This window comes from Triticum aestivum, chromosome 4A, assembly GCF_018294505.1.
Source record: "Triticum aestivum cultivar Chinese Spring chromosome 4A, IWGSC CS RefSeq v2.1, whole genome shotgun sequence".
Classification (NCBI taxonomy): domain Eukaryota; kingdom Viridiplantae; phylum Streptophyta; class Magnoliopsida; order Poales; family Poaceae; genus Triticum; species Triticum aestivum.
The window spans coordinates 692,849,150-692,857,401 of record NC_057803.1 but is presented as its reverse complement, the minus strand read 5'-3'; the positions used below and the strand labels follow the sequence as shown (position 1 = coordinate 692,857,401).

Genomic DNA, 8,252 nt, shown 5'->3' with positions numbered 1-8,252 from the left:
GTTGAGAGCAGTGCGAGGCTACGACGAGACAGAGACATAATGAGCTCAACTAACTTGCAGTACCAACTCTGGATTATTTTCAGGCAACATACGATGTAGTTGCGGTGTAACAACACCATTTGCTCCAAAAGTTGGACCACCAGTAGTCCTTAATGCCCACATAGTCCATTGATAAATCAAATGATTTCATGAAATAATATTCATAGTCACTAAACCAGCCATGGATAAATATCTAGAAATGATCCACATATTTGGGGCTCAAATTCAGTTCGTGTCAATAGTTTTTGTACTCCACCTTCCAACTATTACTATTCTAATTATTGCTTTGAATGTCCTTGACACTTTGCAAAAAGTTCAAATGGTAACAATTCAAATGAAGCTGATTTGGAAGGAAGAAGGACGATGGCATGGACTTTCTTCATTTCCATATAATTTAACTAATCAGCATAAAAGAAAGATCCAGAGCTGAGGCTAGTAGGTTACGACAAGTCATCTGACAGGAAAAGAATACCATGACCTTCAGTTCCATAAGTACTGAAGATACAGCCAGACCTCATAGATGACACAGGCCCAGCAAAATAACCTATATACAATACATGCTAGGAATCATTTGTCTTTTAATCCTCCTCCTCCGGCTTCACAAAGAATTCGATAAAAGCAATCCGACTTGGATGTTGAGCCCCTCCAGCAAAATTATGGTAGGATTGCGTACCTAGCCTCGCAACTGAAACCAGGTGCTGGATTTTGAGCATCCCTCCCCTCCCAATCGTCACTTTACTCCCACGATTCTCCTTCAAGACGCTACTTGGAACATTCGAGGTAGTGGCACGAAGAAACTTGTACTTATACCTTGCAGAGAAATGTATGGTCAGCACAAAGAAGCAGCATGCTGTAGATGTTAGGCGCAATAGTTTTACCTGTAGGACAGTTCTTGGTCACACTGGAATGCAATTAGAAGATCGGTATTTGCATAGTAGGAGAATTCAATCTGCCAAATGGATTAAGTAGCATTTAGATATGGACACCAACGGAAGCTATCTGAATGACAGAAAGCAATTCATGACACACCTCCAAGTCACCATGCCCTTCGCCTTTAAATATTACTGAAGGGGGGTCCGGATGAAAATGAATCTGAATGCTGGAGCCAGGCCACTCAAGGTCATCAATTGATTCTTTCAGGATGGCAGACTGGCATTGTAAAAGGTGAAAGATTAGTTCTGAGGCATTAAACGTTAGAACTCGTAGCGATGAATGCAACGAGAAAAGAATGGAGGAAGTATTGCAGGTACCTTAACAGTAAAAGTGACTGGAGTGTTCCCTGCGTGCTCAAAATGGTAATCCCAGGCGACAGTATCAGGAATTCTGGTTCTGATTTCTGCATGTATACATGCATCTGGAGACCCCACTGACCTGCACTTGTGTTACCAGAATGAAAAGCATGAGCAAAATGATTGACTTGCTTTCGTTGAAGTTCAGAAGGGGGATACATATAGCTCTGCTTGTAGCAGTTGCAGAACCAGACGTGTACTGAATCGTGCATCATGGGCTAGTGTAACTGAACATGACAAGCTAATGTAACAGTGCAGCACTGAATCAATGTGTACAATTAACAGCCCCCTGCAGTATCAGCCGCCAGAGATACTGAGCCTGGAGTGAAATTCCTGAAAAACTGCAGGAGTTGCTGGAGCCAGACAATCTCAGGAACTGCGTGAACAATAGCTCAGTATTCTGCTTCAGCAGATGAACAGGAAACAGTGTGCTGCCTCTTTGAAGACCATGGAATCAAATTATCACCTAAGAATACACAAAACTCAGAAGTAGAGCACCTAGTTTCAGAGCATCCAGCCCAGTCGGCATCTGAGCATGCTGTCAGAGAGGTAGGAGTGGAAGTGATGAGATGCAGACCAAGGTTAAGAGTTCCTTTAAGGTATCGAATTATTCGTTTGATAAGGTTGAGGTGAGGTTCGCGAGGATCATGCATAAACAGGCAGGCCTGCTGAACAGAATATGAAATTAGTTAAGTTGCATATTGCAGGGCACCTGCAAGGCTGCCATAAAAGGTTGGGTCAGAAACAGGGGAGCGACTAGAATCAAGCTGAGAACCGGTGTCAACTGGAGTGCGAGCAGTATAAAAAGTTGTCATTCCAGCTTTGTCGATGAGTTCAGAAATGTATTGACATTGAGAGAAAAAGAGACCAGAAGTGGATCTGCTAACAGAAATACCAAGGAAATGGTGAGGAGACCTAGGTCAGTCATGGAGAATTCAGAATTGAGGGAATCAATGACGATGTTGAGAAATGCAGTGAGAACAACATCATCAACGTATAAAAGAAGGTAAGCAGTTTGAGTAGCTGAATGATAAATGAGCAGGGAGCTATCAGATTTAGAAGCAGAGAAACCAATTCGCTGGATAAAGGTAGAAAACTGATGGAACCAAGCTCCAGGAGCTTGTTTTAGACCATATAGAGATTTTTTGAAGGAGACAAACATAATGAGGAAAAAAGGGGTTTTCAAAACCTTGAGGCTGTTGACAGCTTACTGTTTCTTGTAAGTATCCATGCAAAAAAGGCATTTTTAACATCAAGTTGGTGAATAGGCTATGAGGACGATACTGCAATGGATAAAACAATTTGAATAGTGCTTGGTTTAACTATAGAAGAGATGGTTTCCTCTAGCCTATACCTGAGAATAATCTCTACAGCCTCATCTGCCTTTATAGCGTGCAAGCGACCCATCTGCATGATATTTGTGTCTAAAAATCCATTTCCCAAAATCTAAATTAGCAGAGGAGGGCCTAGGAACAAGCACCCATGTTTCATTTTGAAGAAGAGTGTCATATTCAGAACACATAGCATCTTTCCACTTTTTATCATGGAGGGCAGAGTGGTAAGTATTGGGTAGAGGAGAAATAGCATCTGTAGTAGCTACTCCCTCCGTTCACAAATATAAGATGTTTTGGATATTTCAATATAGACTACATACGGACTGAAATGAGTGAACAAACACAATAAAACGTGTCTATATACATCTGATTAAAAAAAAGTTAGAACATCTTATATTTGTAAATGGAGGGAGTAGAAGATTAAGCCGACATACAGGGATGCCAAAACCATGCTTGGCTCGAGTGGTGATGCGACGAGGATTAGACGGGATGGTAACAGGAATGGCATTGGCAGGAAGAGGTGGTGTGTTGGGAGAGGAGGGTGAAGAAGAATAACTAGTGGAGGATGTTACAGAAGGAGAGGATGTAGATTCAGATGCTGAAGCTGATAAGGGGAGAAATGGTGGAGAAATAGGTGTAGATGGATTTTGAGGTGAAGAAATAGGTGTAGTAGGGTTGTGTAGTGTAGATAAGAAGCAGGTGAGGAGATATATGTTGGTCGTGATGAGGATGTACAGGAGCAATGGAGGGTGGTTGCGTAAGCGTTGTAGTGGAAGTGGCGAGAGGAGAAAGGAAAGGACGTCTCATCGAAGACAACATGGCGTGAAATAATTATACGGCTGGAGTCCAAGTCCAAACACCTATATCCATAGTGTTCATCTGGATATCATAACAAAACACATGGAAGAGATCTAGGTGCAAGCTTATGAGTGGTAGCTGTGATGTTAGGAAAACAGAGACACCAGATAGTCGTAGGAGCAAAATGATTGACATGCTTTCATTGAAGTTCAGCAGAGGGATATATATAGCTCTGCTTGTAGCAGTTACAGAACAAGACGTGTACTGAATCGTGCATCGTGGGCTAGTACAGGCTAGGACTAAGTCACAAAATAACTGAATGTGACAAGCTAATGTAACAGTACAGCACTCAATCAATGCATACACTTAACACAAAAGTCCGACGAGAATCGCCTGGCAGTTAACCTTTTTATTTGTATCACATTACTAAGTTACATCCATCTCCAGAATTAACATAAATTTCGAGCTGAACACGATGTTTATTTGCTTTTGGCAAGGGTGGGAATGTAGTAAAGTGAATAGCTATTTATATTTTATCCACCACAGTCACAGTATCTAAACGCCTAACGATTCACTAGATCAACTATATAAAGATCACAATTCACAAATGCAATTTATCCGCCACGATTATGCGAATGTTTAACGGGTTACGATATCAACTGACAGCATTACGAAGCAAGGGCGAACAAAGAGAACCTAGTAGGCAGAGAAGATGCATACCTGAGGAGAAGCTGCATGTCGGGGCCAGGGTACCGGATCTCGACGGGGGAGGCGAACCCGGGGACGGTAAACATGTTGAGGCAGTCGACGAGGAGCCCCAGGCTGAGGCCGAACCGTGGACGGCCCTCCGCCCCGTAGTCATACTCCGCGAACAGCTGCAACGGTCAATCCCCACTGAAAATTCAACGGCCGGGCGCGGGGAGGAATAAACGCAAACACCTGGCGGGCACGAACCTCGGTCTTGAGGTAGACCTTGGCCTGGAGGCAGCCGCTCTCCTCCACGGTGACCACGATGCCGTGCTCCGACAGCTCCACCACCGCGCCCTGCGCGACGAGACCTTAGATGGAGCGTATGCGGCCAGCGTGCGGAGGAGAGGCGATGAGAGGAGAGGGGGGCGGCTGCTGCTGACCTGATGCTTGTTCCAGCGGACGCAGGAGAGGGCGTCGACCATGCCATGGACGCAGTCCACCACGCACACCAGGTCCGGCGCCTCGTCGCCCTCGCCCTGCCCCTGCCCGGACGTCGTCGACGAGCTCATCGCCGCAGCTCCGCTCCGTGGACCCGCGCCTCGCCGCCCGCTGGATTCTGTTCTCCCGCCCTCTTTTTTCCCGCGACCGCGCCAAGCTTCAGCTGGCCCATTCCTAGCGGTTCAGGCCTTGGACTATAGATGACGCCATCCAGACGCCACGTCTTTTTTTTAACTTTTTCTTCTACTTTCGAAAATACCAGATACATATATTATGAAAAATAATAATTTAAAAGTTTTCTAAAAACTGTTCATTGCGTATTTTAAAAATGCAAATGCTGTGTACTAAAATGTGCTCTGCTTTTAATAGATGTTCAAATGTTTCAAAAATATGTAGGTGACACTTTATGAAAAGTTTATACAATGTAATAAAAATATTCTTCTAATTTAAAAATATATATACGTTAGGTTTATAAAGTTTTAATGGGTCAGAAACAAAATTTCTGTGACATTCTTTCAATAATATTATCCAATATAAAAACATGTTTGCATAGTCCAAAAATTACATCGTATCATACAAAAAATTATTAAAAGTTTATTTCAAAAATATTTCATATGAAATATACTACTCCCTCCGTTCCTAAATACTTGTCTTTCTAGAGATTTCAACAAGTGACTACATACGAAGCAAAATGAGTGAATCTATACTCTAAAATATGTCTATATACATCTGTATGTGTAGTCCATTTGAAATCTCTAGAAAGACAAATGTTTAGGAACGGAGGGAGTAGATATATACAAAAACTATGTACAATATGCATGAAAAAGGTAGACACACATGAAAACATATATTTAAAATTTAATCATGTATTTAAAAATGTTAAATGAGTGCAACAAAATGTTCCGGTTGTTACGGAAATTGTATAATGTGTACGAAAAATGCAGTCATGTGTTGTAGAGAAATGAAGAAAGAAACCAAAAAAAATTGAACAAATAAAACTAAAATAAAGAGAATAAAACGTGTGGCACAAACAAAGCAGAAAAAGACATGCGACAATACTGGACGGTCCACAACCCAGCCGCAAGTGGCTCGCTGTAAGGGTTTAGTGCGGTGGATCCTATTTGACACTCATGAGCCGAATTGAGTCGGGCCATGTAAGCGTCACTGTTTTTTCTGTTTTCAAATATTTGTTCTCAAATTAAAATACAAATCTGAATTCCAAAAAGTTGTTATTTAGAATATATCACAAAATGTTAAATGTAAATTTAAATATTTTTCAACGCATATCAAGAAACTGTTCAGCATATATTAAAAAATGTTAAATATATATTCATAAATTTTTTAACATGTATTTAAATATTGTTCGTCGTATATAAAAAATCAATTTTTAATGTATATCAAAAAATGTTCAAAGTATATTTTTAAAAAAATCATCGGATATAAAATTTTCAGTAAAGGTCTGGAATTAAAAAAATCATGTTTTATATAATTGTTCAGGTATTTAAGTTTTGTTAGAATTTCGAAATTTATTCATGTTTTCAAACATTATTCAAATATTTTAAGGAAAATCATTCGCTTTTGTTCCAAGAATTGTTGGAAATTTTGGAGAAAAAGATAGATCTATCGATGTACATTTACTTTAACATTGGTGCTGCAATTAGGGCTTAGTCAGTAGTTTTTTTTTACATAGGGCATAGTCATTAGCCCTCTGGTTGGCGACTAGGTGGGTGGTGAGTGGGATGTAATTCCCTGCTATCGACTTTAAGTCCGATCTTGCCGTAGACCAAAGTCTTGTCGTCTGAGATTGACATTCTCTAGATAGGATGTAGCATCTCATTTATCTGAGACAACTCTTCAGGATCCATGGCCTGGCTGTAAGCGGGGTTGACTGGAAGTACGCTCAGCTTATAGATCGGTATATATGCTTTCGGCACCGAGGAGATCCGAGGGTGACTCCAGATATGGCAGCGTTGTCGGTTCTATGTCTGACGCGGCTTCAGAGATAGGGGCTAGACTAGAGTCCGAGCGATGGTCGTGGCGAGATCACCTGGAGTTGTCCCATCGAGGTGCTCTAGCGACGCCAAGGAATTTGACCCGATGTTCTTGAAGGGGCTCGGATCCGGCGTCAGACCTCCGACGTCTATTGAATCCTCAATCCGGCCGGGCGTCCAGCCCGACAGGATGAACTCGCCGCGAGAATCCACGACGTATTCTAAGCCTCCAAAGGTCACAATCTGGCTGGGGCGTAATTCTCGACGGAGGCCAGATGGCCCACCGAGTCAGCGCAAAAGTTCATGCTACCGAACATAAAAGGTTGGTCGGGGACATAAACATTTCGGTTGCCGCTACCGCAGTTGACCTGCAGATGAGCCATCGATCCATCTGTTGTTCTCACATCGGAACTCCCAATGAAAGCGGCAGGTCGGTGTGAAAACCGACAGACCTCAGGGTAGGGGATCCCGAGTTGTGGATCTCAGACAGATGGAAACAAGAACAGAGAGATGATATTTTATCCAGGTTCGGGCCCTTTTAATGGAGGAAAAACCCTACGTCTTGCTCTTGTTTATATTGATGAAGATGTATCAAGTATAGAGTTGATCTACCTCGAGATCGCAAGATGTGTCTAACTCTAGTGCTAGGTGAATGATATTGTGTTGATGTCCCCTCAATGGGCTAAACCCTATGGCTTATATACACGTCGGGTAGGGTATCTAGGGTTATAAGGTCGGCATCTAGGCACAAAGGTGGCAGGAGTAATCTTGGAGTATACGATAAGTCTTCGGTGGATGTAGTCTTGATCACGCCTCCTGCATACAGTCTCCGAAGTCCTTCGTGAGAATGAACGATGGCCCATCGGCCCAATTCGAGGAGCATGGGCCAACTAGGTTAACAACCCCTAATCCAGGACACCGTCACGCGTTGTAAGCAAGATATATATCTAGCTCAATTTTGCGGCTAGGGCTATTCGCTAGATGCCCAAACGACACGACACTAGTGCAGGATGCTGCTAACGCGACACTACGATCAGAGACCCATCAAGAAACTATGTGCGATGCAATAATCGCAAACAATGATGTCAGAGAACTGTCAAAAATGTCCAAAACGTTTGCGATGATGGATGCATCAAACACGGTTCAGATTTTAGTTGCATGTGCGATGCAGGGCATATGGTTCAGTTCAATTAACTGTTTGCGATGAGGAGTAACAAACAAAACGGGCAGCCAGATGAAGGTGTGTGCGATACACAGCATACGATTCACTAGGATGAACTGTTTGTGATTAGGCAACATAAAAGAAACGGTCAGCTAGAACCAGGTGTGTGCGATATACAACATGCAGTTCACTCGGATGAACTGTTTGTGTTGAGACAAGCGAACATAAATGGTTCAATATAACAAGATGTGTGTGATACGCGGCAAACAAGTCTGTAATCAGAAATGTGTGCGAAGACCGATAATAACATAGACTATTGCTTCTAATAAGACATATGTGATATGCTCTGTCGACACAAGATGTATTGGCCATTGGGGGACGGGCGGTCATCTGGATACGCCATAAGGATGCGAAGAGGCATCCTACATCAGCAAGGACTAGTTGTTCCACC

At 42.5% G+C, this 8,252-nt stretch overlaps 1 pseudogene; it reads right to left on the bottom strand.

Moving 5' to 3' along the window:
- Nucleotides 1–203: 203 nt before the first annotated feature.
- On the bottom strand, nucleotides 204–4,820 carry LOC123088185 (uncharacterized; annotated as a pseudogene).
- Between the last annotated feature and the right edge of the window lie 3,432 nt (nucleotides 4,821–8,252).